The sequence below is a fragment of the Onychostruthus taczanowskii genome, unplaced genomic scaffold (assembly GCF_017590055.1).
Source record: "Onychostruthus taczanowskii isolate IOZ18803 unplaced genomic scaffold, ASM1759005v1 scaffold16, whole genome shotgun sequence".
Classification (NCBI taxonomy): Eukaryota; Metazoa; Chordata; class Aves; order Passeriformes; family Passeridae; genus Onychostruthus; species Onychostruthus taczanowskii.
This window is the reverse complement of record NW_024498795.1, coordinates 14328930-14342434: the sequence shown is the minus strand read 5'-3', so window position 1 is coordinate 14342434 and position 13505 is coordinate 14328930.

Genomic DNA, 13505 nt, shown 5'->3' with positions numbered 1-13505 from the left:
CTGTACCATTTACTAAGCAGTAAATGCTCTTGTTCTGGCCACGAATCACTTCACTCTTGTAAATCTCAGGTGATGCTTGGAGGTTGCAGCATCTCAGGTTTCCCTCTGGGCTCTGTAGAACCACAGGCAAAGATCCTCCATGCACTTACAAGGGTAAAAGAGTGAAATAACACCATGTGTTATACAGGGTTTGGTAGAGCCCATGTCCTTCCAGGGGTTGTGTGCCAGTGGGGAGTGGGTCTGCCAGCACCTCCCAGCTCACCAGCTCGTCTGCAGGACTCTGCCTTCCACCACAATCACGGCACAAAATCACACGGCAAGCACAAATGCCATGGGGGCCACCAAGTACAGCAGAAACCCCACCACTGTCCCCCCTCCAGGAAAACACTGAAAGTATCTGTCTGTCCTGTCTGCTCTGAGGTAACGCCAACCCCATGGGAATCTCCCTTGCCAGAGAGATGTCCCATCCCACTCTGACATTCACTATCTCACTTTTATCCACAGCTTTCAATGATGAGATGGCCATGACTGCTGCCTCCATCTCTCTCAGCAATATGCCATCTTAGATTTACGGAGTCTGATACTGAGCTAACAACTCCCTGTGAAAAGGGGGTAAAGTTTGGGCAAAAGAAGCAGGCATGAAATGGAGAAGGATAACTGGTACTGCCTATTAGGAAGGACAACATGCAAAACTGCATGAATGTGACACTGAAGGTGTGAATGCAAAAGGGCAGGTAAAGTGGAAGTTAGACCCCTCACTTTTAAACAAGCAATAAATAATGAATTAACTTTCAAAGTGGCAATACAAAATACTCTGTGTGACATGACCTCTGTTCATGGATTACTTTGGTATGCATAGCTGGGGCCAGAAAAAAATCACTTGGAGATCTCTGTTAAAATTTTCTTCTTTCACCATTGTTTTATCTCTTTTATTCTGATGTCATTTATACTTGTCTTTTTCTGGACAATATTGACACATCATCCATACAAGGTGCAAAAGCAAAACAGTCTCCCAACTTCAGACACCAATGCTCACTAATAAACAACTGAGACTTTTCAAGTGAATTGCGCAGTGCTATGTGCTTCATTTGGGTATGTTGGATCCAACCTTGCTTTGGTTACAGAGGTGTTTAATTAAAAGGACAAAATGACAGCAATTCAGTAAATACTACATTAATTTAGAATCATGTCATAACTAAATGTGCATTAATGAAAGATTCATAAATTGCACTCATAGTTGTTATTTTAAAGATTGCTTAGCTCTTTTGAATGATTATGCAGTGGTTACAGTTTGTCTTATTTTGCAGAGGCTGCCCTGCTCATCAGCAGCCATCACACTGCAGCATCTGGGGTTCAGCAGCCCCTCCACTCCAGCTGCCATTTACACCTTGGCACTGCAATGCTGCCGTGCTGCCTGCAGAATTCCCCAGGCTGCCTGCAGGACCCTTCCGAGCCCTCCCGGTGCTCCCAGCACTGCTGTGTGGAGCCAGTACTGTGAACAGGGGAAATGGCTGCTGGTGAGGAGAGGATGCTGAAGGTGCTCACAGTGGCATCAGAATGAGTGTGAGGCACTTATTGTATGGGTTTCTAAATGCTGCTCTACTGGAAAAATCTGACACAGTGATGCCTCTTTCCACAGGGAGTTTATACCACCCTATGACATCCTGGAAGAAGTGTGAGCTATAAATGCTGCTTGGTTCAATAGGTTAGCTCTTCAGTTCTCCAAAATTTAAATAATTCTCTAGTAAATCCCATCTGTTATTCAGAGCAATTTCTTTGAATCCCATCGGTTTCACCCCTATTATTTCTCCAAGTTCCACTGCTCATGGTGAGTCAGCATGGTCTAAAAGGCTGAGTGCGAAGAGCCAGAAATGAGACATTTTTCCAGAAGGAAAAGTACATAAGCAGGATGTCCTTTCCAGATGCTGAGTTAGGGAATTTCATCTCACTTAGCTAAATTCCCCTTGCAGTCTCTGGTAGGTGCAAAATTTTTCTTTATGTTCTGTCATAAACTCCTGTTCTGCACTGCTGAGTACTTACCTCCAGCTCCAGGTTGTGTTTCAGTGGTAAGCAGAGTCCTATTGGTTTGTGTTTCTTTGTGTTTGTAAATGCGTGGAGGTCCCTCTCTATAAAAGGTGCTGCATAAAATCTAAACTATATTTTAGTATTATGAGCACCATCACTTGCAGGGGAAGCTCTAAATATATTTCACACTCGTTGTAGCCTATCAAATTAATGTAATGATGAACATTAAGGCCTTTCAGAAATCGGCTGAAGGATGTAATTTTTTTTCTCAAATTCTTAGAGAATGAAATAAATCCATATGCAGAGATAGTCCAAAAAGCCCTATTTTAGTCTCCCTAAGATCTCTCCCTCTAAGATGTTTTTTGTTCTTGTTCTTTTCCTTACAAAGTGTGAAAAGACAGGTAGTGTACTAGATTTGCACTATGGCCAGGTTGATGGCAGAAAAAGTCACCTCTGGAATTCCTCAGTATAATTTTCAAAGGTGGAGACACGGTGTTGGGCATGGGGGAGGAGGGAGGTGTTTGTAAACTGGATGTACTCAAGTCTATATGATATGGATGAAAAAGGACCTCATCATTCATTCATGAAGAAGATGGAGCTGGTCTCTTATATCAGTGCATGGTGAGAGGCCAAGAGACAACAGGGACAGGTTGAAAATATGACATTGTCACATTGATACAATGAGGAGAATTTCCCCACACTGAGGCAGTGCCCAGGCTGCCCAGGAGGCTTGTGCAGTACCCATCCATCCTCGGAGCTTTGCAGGGCTTGACAAAAGAAATCCCCGAGCAGCTGATCTGACCTCATGGCTGAGCCTGCTTGAAGATGGTTGGGTAAGGATCATGCAGAGGTCTGTTCTAACCTGAATTATGCTGTGACCCTGTAGAAATTTTCCTGGCAGAAGCAGTAACAACTGCATCAATAGTTATGGCTAAACAGACTGCCACATCATGTTTACAAAAAAATGTTTTCTGGGATTAGGAAGATTTCTGAATAATTTTCTTTCTAAAATCCCTTTTTGCAACTTGCCCAAACTGACTCAGAAAAAATAAAAAGTTTTCTTTTGGGCTGAAAAAGAAACTGTTAGGAAATTGGTTTGCATCGAAAGAGAGGGACAGCTAGGAGAAAATCAAACATCGGGTGCTCAGCAGGTACTAATTGGGTGGTTAGTTGTAAAGAAACTGTTTCCCTCAGGTACTGAGATAAAGCAGCACACAAATGACTTGAAATATGGATGTGACCCAATACCTCCCTTTTAATTCAATCTTTTTCCAGCCCATCGCTGGAATTTACACAACGTTTTATTGACTATGGTATCAGAAGCTATCAATTTGCTGCAGCCTCATAAAAATAAAATAGTGATACAGAAGAGAAACTGCTGTGTCAGACACACTTCAGCTATTCCCAGCTTTCCTCACCCCTTCATCTACCCTCTCATCATAAACATCACTATTCTGTTTGCCTCTTGCTTCTCCTAACCATTAAAACAGGGAACCAAAACCACAGCCCATAGGCTGTTAACATAAGATCCAGAAATGTGTCAAATATTTGGTGTCTGAAATATTTCTTGGCTCCAGCTAGTAGAAAGGAACAAACAAGAAAGCAAATAGCATAAAATCAGGTGTGTCTGTGGGCAAGAGAGAGATAAAAGCAGGACTATATATTTAAAATGGAGCAAGAGTGTTTTCTCACACCATGATTGCTACAGTAATCACCCATTTTAACACATATTAGTGCAAACAGCTGTGCAAAATTCATATGAGTCATGGAACGTAAGTAATATTCCTTAATTTAAAAAATTACAAGAGTTTGGTGTTTTTTTTCAATGAGTTAAATGCATTTTGCTTATCGTGCTTGATCCCTTTCAACATAGTATTTCCCAGGGACCAGTAGCAGTATGCACAGTAATAATTTACCTCTTGCTTTAATTCCAGATGTATTAAAACCACCTTTATTTAGTGAATTCAACAGTAATATTTGGAATAATACCTTTGTTTTGGCCCTGAAAATGATATACTTTCAGCAATACTGATGCTGTTCACTGCACATCATGCATGGTCACACATCAAAGATAGAGCATTTAATGAAAAAAGTAAGGTATTTTGGGTTTGGGGTAATTATAAGTGCTTCTGTTGTGACTGTGCAAAGTGGTTCTGGTAAAATATATTTAGTAGTGGAAACTGCAGGTATTTGGACAAAAATTATGGCCCTGTGTGGCTTGATGTCATGAGGAACCACAACATTATTTTTTTCCATAAAGGGACAAAATGTTTAGGACAAAACACAAGCTGAGATCCTAAAACTCCAAACTTCCCCAGGAAGTTTCAAGTCATTCACTATGGCATTTGCTGACAAGAATTGTTCCCATAAGTATATGCCCAAAGAGATAAACTTTATGCTGTATGCCAACTTTATGATGTGATAAAAGTTTGTGTTTGAGGTACCTTACTGATTATCTATAAGGTGGAAGAAAAAGAATAAAACAACCAATTAAACAGTAGCTCTTGTATCTGTAACTTAGCTAACCTGGTAATTGAAAAATGGCCCAAATTTTTCCCTCCCCCATCCATTTCCATGTAGCATTTCAAGAACTCTGTCCAAGAATATCACTATATGAAAGAAAACCCCATCATCTCAAAATTATTAAAATCTCTGTGGGAATTCATGATTAATTTTAAGGCCTGGCAGATTAAAATACATTATTATGTACACTCTAGTGCATCCTTTCAGATATTTTCAGAATCTGATTTTGCTCTCTTGATACACACCAATGATTCTACATGTATCTAGTAGATTGCAAGGAATAGATTAGCATTAAAGAGGCAGTATTGTGTTGTTAGGTTGTTATGTGTAACTTGTGCTCATACATTAAGAAAAATGTAGCTGGCATTCCCTTGGACATGACCAGACCCCTTAAAAAAAGGAGAGAATTATTAGTAGCTGGTTGTAATGCATTTGTAGAGCACTTCTGAAATTCTGACCTTTAGTACATTAACTGGCTGTTTTTACCCTGCTCCCAGGTAGAGTAAGATCTACAGTACCCTGTTTAGGGAATGGAAATAATGGATTTATTAGTAGGATTTGTCAAACTTTCGATTCCTGAACATTCTGCCTTTAGCTCTGGACCTAGCTTTCCAATGATTTTATTGTTCTAAACAGCAAAATCAACAGAGGTGGGTTTTATTTGGGAGAGACTGACCATTTGCTCATTAGTGCAAAGTCATTAATTCACAGTTCATGAACGTTAAGATATGGTTGTGTTCAAGGGTCCCAGGACAGGGAAAGAGATGAGAATCTTGACTCTATGTTTCAGAAGGCTTATTTATTATATTATGATATACTATATTAAAATGTTATACTAAAACTCTACAAAAAAGAATAGAGAGAAAGGATCCTTCAGAAGGTTCAAAAGGAATAGAAAGGAATGATGCCAAAATCTTGTGACTGCTCACAGCCTCAACACAGGTGGCTGTGATTGGTCATCTAGTGAAAACAACCCACATGGACCAATCGAAGATACACTTGTTGGTAAACAATGTCCAGACTACATTCCACAGCCATCAGATATTTAATTGTTTACATTTCTTTTCTGAGGCTTCTCAGCTAGAATAGGAGAAAAACCCTAGCAAAGGATTTTCATAAAAATATCATAGTGACATTATGGTTCCTGCTTTGGCCCCTGCAAATGTTGTATTTCTGACTAGAAATCTGAAGACCCTTTTAGCATCAATGTTCCATCATTCATAAACACCTTCATCCTCCATCCTGACTGGGTAAGGAGAAGTTTTCTCATGTAATTCTAATGCAATTATGTTTGATGCTCTTCCATGTTCCACCTACATCTTGGCCTCAACCTGTGAGTTGTGGGCACTTAGGCAGGGCAAAGGACTCTGACAGCCACCTTCTGGCTGACACTGCAGTCTCCTGTTTGTGTGCTCAGATGCAACACAGGGTTCAGAATCAGACCCAGCTGACCTGTTATCACAATTCCCATCTTTTTCCCTGGCTCTGTTATGAAGACATTCCCTCCCTTTCAAGTATTTTTCCCCTAGGTACCTCATATATGGCTTTGCTGAAATTACTGGTGTTTTGCACCCATTGTCCCATCAATCAGACCCTCCTGCAGCAGAGATCTCTGCGGGTCATTATTTAACATGGCCACAAATGTCATGCCATCTGCAAACTCTTTCGTAATGATTTTATCTTTTCTTCCATGTCACTGATAATGTTAAATGATAGACAGCCAAGAACCAATACCTGCAGAGCCCTACTAGCAACCACAAACACAGGCAGTGGTGATTGTTCCTTATAACTACACCTTGAGACATATCTTTTAGCTAGCTTTAATACATTTAACATGAGCCACACTGGTTTTCTGTTGCTGTACTCTGTTAATCAAAATACTTTGAATAAACAAGTAGAATTCTTTACAGAATTTCATGTATGAAATGAAATTATCAATTAAATTAGCAATCTCATGAAAATCTTTGGAAGTTAGTTTTACAAGAACAGTTTTCTATAAAACCATGTTAATTGTCACTAGTTAAACTACATTATCTATCAATCAAATTCTCAGTCAATAGTCCCATTTCAGAACTCAGGACTAATATCAGACTGAGAGGCCTGGAACTAATGAGACCACGGTATTTTCTCTTCTTTAAACACTGGCAAAATGCTGTCTTTCTGTTTCTCCTCTGCAACATCTGACTTGTTTCAAAAATTACTGAAAGTCAATCTAAAGGAACAAATCTAAGTAAAACATCTCTACATAAAACACTGACGATTTTAAATATTTAACTTTCAGAATGTCTGTCTATCATCACCATTACACATTGCTGGGAATGTTGAAAAACAGTTCAGCAACAGTTTCTTATCATTTGGATATAGATCTATTTTTTTACCCCTAAATGAAAAAGACACAACTTTTGAATGTTTCCACCATTTTGTATTATAAATGTTTATTATAATAGCTTCATCTTCTTCATTATAAACCCCTTTCAGGTAAAATTTTTTATTCTTTTAAGTCTAAAATGATTCTTCTTTTATTTTTCATTTAATTTTTTATCCATAAGTTTCCTCTTGTTCACTAGCTTGGATTCGAGGTTTTATCCAATTTCTGCTTAATGTGTGTTCATTAATATTGGCATCTCATGTTATAACTTTTTTCCTTTTTGTTTCAGTGTTTATAGTGCTTTTATTTCCAAGCTTTCTTAACTCATATAGTCTTTCTTTCTGGACCTATGTGAATTTGGTGAGATAGCCATTTCTCAAACAGTTTGCAGCTACCATTCATATTTTCTGCTTAAATTACACAACTCAGATATTTTAGGCTGTGTAAAATACACCTTTTCTAAAGCAACATACAGATGTACTGGGGGGTTGGGCTGTATTCTGTTTTCATATAACAAACACAGCCAATTTACGGTCCTGAGCAGTTGTCAGATTTTATTTCAGACATAAATTTCTCTTCTTCTATTAGATGAATTCCTGTATAACTTTCACCATGTTGGATACAACCAGCATGGCTTTTTTTTGTTTTTCTGTAAGTTACAAAGCTGTCATCCATGCTTTTAAAAAATTCCAAGGACATTTTAGTTCTACCAGCCAGATACTTCCTGCACATGTCAATCACACTGAAGTCTGTTCATGTAATATAGCTTTTTTCCTCCTACATCTTATATAAAGAAAGATGTTCAAGGGAATGGCCATCCTGTTCTCTTGAGTTATTTGGAAGCCCAGAGAAGTTGTCAATTGTGACTTCATCTTATTCTGTATCTGCTATAGCATTTGAGATAATTTCCTTCAGAGCTGCCAATGACTCAGAAGCAAGTAGTGGTGTAGTTGATGCAGAGTGCTTTTCTTCCTCTTCCTTTGCTCATCTGGCTCTTCCTACAAAACAAAGAAATCAAAAAAAAAAGCCCCAACCAACCAATTGAAAGCCTCACAAAAAACACCCCCAAAAATTTTAACAACAGCAAAAAAGAAACAAACAAAAAAAAACCGCAAAAAAAAAACAAATAGAAAAAAAAAAAAAAACCCAAAAAAACCCCCAAAAAAACCGGGATAAAATTATTTTTTTTACAAAAAAAAACCGCAAAAAAAAAACAAATAGAAAAAAAAAAAAAAAGCCAAAAAAAGCCCCTAACAAACCAGGCATAAAATTATTTTATTTCATAATAACCACTCAGTCAAATAAAAGAGTTATTTGGGTTTGAAAATCACAGTTGCTTTATTGATTCACAGAAACATTTTCTACATAGCATTACTTATAGACTCAAGCCAGGGGGACTGTCCAACATGTGCTTTCTTCTATTTTTGCACAAATACATAAGTAATAGCAAATTACAAGACAATGCAGAGTCAGGCTAAAATGGGGGTAAATTAAACACGCTGTTGTTTCAAAGGTGTCTCCCTCTCCAAGTGCCTCAGTCCCTGGCATCTGAGCAGCATGAGAACATCTGCACTGAGTCACCACACTTCCCATTCCCACTGTAACTCACTAAGATCTCTTAGTCTGGAGTTCATTCCCTCCTCTCCCAACCTCAGGTGCCTCTGAGGTAGAAGTCAACCACTGGCCATGTGGGCTGCTCCTTCAGTTCCTGCTCATGAACTCCAATTAGACATTGTTTCTGCTGGTGTGGCTGTTTTCTTCCCTACACTTCAATGCACCTGCTTCTATGAAGCAGAAATGGTGGGCATAGTGGGTGTGGAGAGAGAATTCTGTGGGGGCTCTGATACATGATGAGCTGCAAAAATATGATTATGGAACAGGTTTCTGCAGGTCCAGTGGCACCTTCTGAAAAATGTATCCTGTTGCCTGCTGTGAAGGTCAGGAGCACTGATGAAACTTTGCATCTTGTAGGCACTGATCTATTGTCAAATATTATTTTTCATTTCTTTATTTCTTTCTTTACTTCCCCTTACCTTGCAGATGAGTTATGTTTGTTTCTTAGTGCAGCTCTGAAAAAAAAACTCTCCTTCCTCTGCCACTTTTCTAGTTGCCTGAATCTTGGAGTTCAGCTGGGCAGCCTCAGAATTTCCAACAATCCCCACATCTAAGCAGGTAGAGCAGCTTTATGCCCTGTCACCCTCCCATAATGACCAGGTTGGCTGCATGGGCAGACAGAAATAACATGCACCTCTTCAATCAGAGAAATAATGCATGTATCTTTAAGTAAGTGTTGGAGAAACTACTCTGCAAGGCATCAGATATCGGGCTAGAACAAATTTGTGACTCTTGCTCACTACCCAGATCTGAGACTTGTATCCCTACTACAGCTGTTAAATGAAAAACTGAAGAGCAGGTTGATGGGCTGGTGCAGTATCCTGCACCACAGGGCTCATCTCCTCACCAGCCACCACAGGAGAAATAGAGAATAAGGAAAAACAATGGAATTGCAGGGCAGTTATGTAAGATCAGTCTAGACACAGGAGAGAGAATAAAATCAACAAACAGAGGTAGCGGTCACTTCTTGAGATATATCTGAAGATTTGTTTTGGAGGTAAACTTCAAACTAACTGAAAAGCTCTTTCTTATCTTTTTATTTTCTTGGTTATGTGGGTCAGAGAATGAAGAAATGTATGCGAGAAAGTAAGCCAAAACTGAATGTGATTAGTCACAAAATGGAAATGAAAATTTAGAAGAGAATCACATGAGAATCAGCCAATAATATTTAAAATCACTTTAATTTTCAAAAAAAAAAAAAAAGACAAAAGAAACCCCTGGCATTGGTGTATATTTTACTGCCCTTGACACTCTTTTTTACTAAAAATCCCCAAACCTGCAAGAACTCAAGCAGTTTGTAGTGTGTGTTTTTTCCTAAACAATATAAATAGCAAACTGTTTGCCTGTGTAGAAAAACCTAAACCATCTCACTGCACCATTTGTCCACGGCACCTCAACAGCAGGACTATCTCAACTTCAGAGAGACCTCCTCTTCCTGCCAAACATGTGAGACCACAGCTTCTCCACCAAGCTGTCCATACCTGGGTGGGAGGTACCATTATTTTGTGCTGCTGCTTTGCACCAAAACTGAATCCTTTCTGCCTGCCAGGTAGGAAGAAGATTAAATATACAGCATCCGCAGTGACTCAATAGGTACATTTAGTGCTTAGCAGCTTAAATATCTCCACAAGGAGTTTCATCCTGGGTACTTTTCTGCTGGTGACCCAAATGGACTAAAGAGAAAGAACTTGGGCATGGAGGAGGTCAGGGTGTGGAAGTTATAGTACTCATGTCAGGAGGTGATCAGAAAGCTGTTGCTGTGCACTTTCCTGCTCCTCAGTGAACTGATTCACTCTGAATGGTTCATTTATTTATGTGACCATCTAGGGGGAAAAAGTCTTTAATTGCAGGTTCCATAATGTGTTCTTCACATTAAATTCCAAAGTGCTGATTTCAGTGGATTCTGTTTAGAGGTCCATATAGTTTTGTTGGTGAACTGTGCTCATTCTTTAACCCTCTTGGTTTTGTTGACTTTATATTTTTTATAACACTATGAATCACCTTTGGAAGGCAACTAACTGTTACTAGCCCCTTTGTACAGAGGAAAAACAAGTTATGACACTAAAAACAGTACTATACATTTGCCCCAGTGCAATCTGTGTAGGAATAAAGTATAACTCAATACAGAAATGAGAAGTGAATTCCATACTTTGAAGTAAAGATCATCTTCTTAAACCCTAGAGTTCATATTTTGACAAAGGTAGATATATTTCTTTCTCTCATCTCTCTTTCCACCTTTGAGCAAGTTGGATTTTTTTGCTCCCAAAGACACTATCTTTCCATGTCTTCCAAATGCTTTTGCAGCTGTTCTTACAATAAACAGGAACAGTGTCAAAAAGGCCATTCAAAAGTTTACTGTCCTTCAGTGCACCCAGAGATCAGTCTCAAGAGTGCAGAGATATTCATGAGGTCTAAAACAAAAAGATCAGTCTTGGAAGTCAGCTTTTCCAAATGTTAGAGATTAGTTCTTCAGGAAACAAAGTCCTGCCAAGGATTTCTCTGCCACAAGTGTGTTTGTTATGTGAGTAAATTGGTCACATCTCTTTTCCAGAAACCCAGGTGTTGTGTATGACACATGACTCATCTTCTAGGTTGTGAACTACATTTTAACCCTCTTCCAGAGATGTTAAATCCATGGATGATGGTGAAAAACAGTAAGGAGAACTTGCCTTACAGCCCAGATCTTAAAAGCATAACAACTGTACTTTTTAGATAGTCAGAAGTTAGTGAACCATTGAAAATGACCCAGTTCATTGAGCACAGCCAAACAGATGGAATTCCAGCCTTGCCATGCTTGGGTGACTCTCTGAACAATACAAAATCTTCCTTCAAATATGTGTTCACCAAACTTCCTGCCTGATGCACATAATATTTGGGTACATTTTGGTCATTTGTCACTTCAGATCACCATGTCTTGGGAAAGAGTAGGTGGCAAATTATTGGTCTATTGTTAGGGGGTTTTTTTCCTGCAGCTTCTAAAACTTTGGCTGTTTTGTTTCAGCTTCAAAAACAAGCAAAAAAAAAAAAAAAGGATCCTATAGTATGGTCTTTGTTGGAAAAGGCTCTGGTCCCTGAAATGCATTGGTTATTTTCCCTTTTTTTTTCATTTGACTTTCCTACCACTGAATGCTGACAAAACATATTTACTGCACTTTTGTGATTTACAGCAAGCTCCTTACTCAGCAGCTTCAAAGGACATGGTGGCCCTGTGGCCACCAAAGAGAAACTCTCAGTACCACTTGTGAGCTGCCTGCTGCAGCAGGGAAATGAGGGAGAAGACAGAGTAATTATGGCAAAAGTAAGCACAAATACAGTCAGAAGGCTGCTATCACTTCCTGTGGGGCAAGAGCAGAGAAAGATGAAGGATGGAAGGCTTAGAGTAAGGTGTTGATATGCTAAATCAGTGCTGAGCATGGCAGAGACCTTCTCTTGGAGCCTGGGTACTGTATGTTTTCCTAAGAGCAAGTTGTCCAGGGCTCTGGTGCTCATGGACTGACAGCAATGAGCAAGCCTGGTTGAGGTGGGCTTCAAGATAAGTGCAGGAAGATGTACTCAGAAGTACTGTAGGGTGTAAGTCTTCCACCATGCCTGCACACCTTGGAAAAAGATCTCCATTTCAAATTCATTTTGAAGTACCTTTAGCAAACTCCCCACTCCTCTTGCTCAAAAAGGTAGTAGAATCTCAGTGTTTGCTTCTTTTATAGTGAACTGGGAGTTCATTGAATAGATACTGCTTGGTGTTCTGGTTTTGTCTGGGATAGTTTCTTTTTCCTCAGCAGCTGTTACAGTGCTCTGTTTTGGATTCAGTATGAGAATAATGCTGATAACACACGGATGTTTTAGTTGTTGCTAAGTACTGCTTACCTTGAACACTTGTTTGCCAGTTAGGGTTAAACCGTAACACTTGGGAAAAGAAGGACTCACACTAATACATCAAAGGGTAACTAAAAAAAAACAACCTACTGGAGCCATTCAGCCTGGGCTGTATCAGATCACATAGCTGTGGCATGAATAGGGAAATACTCATCCACTGTGCAAGGAAAAGGCACCATCTGAAATAGAGAGGTGACAAAAACACAAGAAAAGGAGCATGGTCTCGGCAGGCACAGAGAAGGGCTGGAAGGCTCGGGGGAATGAAGATCTTTTTGTATGTGAGACCATAGGGCATTTATTTTGTGTAAAAAACAAAGGCTCTGAAGAGATATCTCCCCTCCGGCTGAGTGCATCCATAAGGCAAGTAAAAAGATAAACACGGGGGGGAGAAGAGTCTACAAAACAGTGTAGGCAGAGGCACACATGGGTATAGGCTGATTAGGGAGGCTTCTACTCAACTAGAAAGTGGCTCTGAAACACTTAAAGAAAGCTCACTGGCTTCCTGCTAAACTGGGGCAAGCAAGACCAAGCAGAGCTCAATGGATATATCTGGCATGGCTTCACGTAAGGAGGGGCTCCCTGGCCCAGGGGTCATTTCACAAGTAAAGATGCCTGCACCTGTAACTAGTACTTGGTATTTATCCTAGGAGAGGCATCTATCAGGTGTAAGGACAAAATCTTTCCCCTTTTCCAGGCCGGTGTGATGGCCCTCTCCCAAGCCAGGGTTGTCATCTACCTTTGCTATAGCCATTTAACAAATTAAGGGTTGTTATTCAAATGCTTTCCACCTGCACTTTGTTCACTGTCTTCTCTTTAAGAACACCTCTCTGAAGCCTGTGTGGTAATGGGGGACAGTAGAGGTGTGTGTAATCCATTAACCCCAGCACCAACAACAGTGGTGATAACAGTGTCCTTGGCATGTGGGCAAGTCCCTATCTTCCTGGAAAGGCTTTAACCAATTTGTACAAGTGCCTCCCTCTTGTGTTCCTCTGTGTATGTACATCAGCTAGGTCACAGACAGCTCTGCTGCATGCAAACAGCTGCAGCCACACCTGTAATGGCCCTGTTCATCACACAGCCTTGGTCAGCAGCCCCTCCTCGG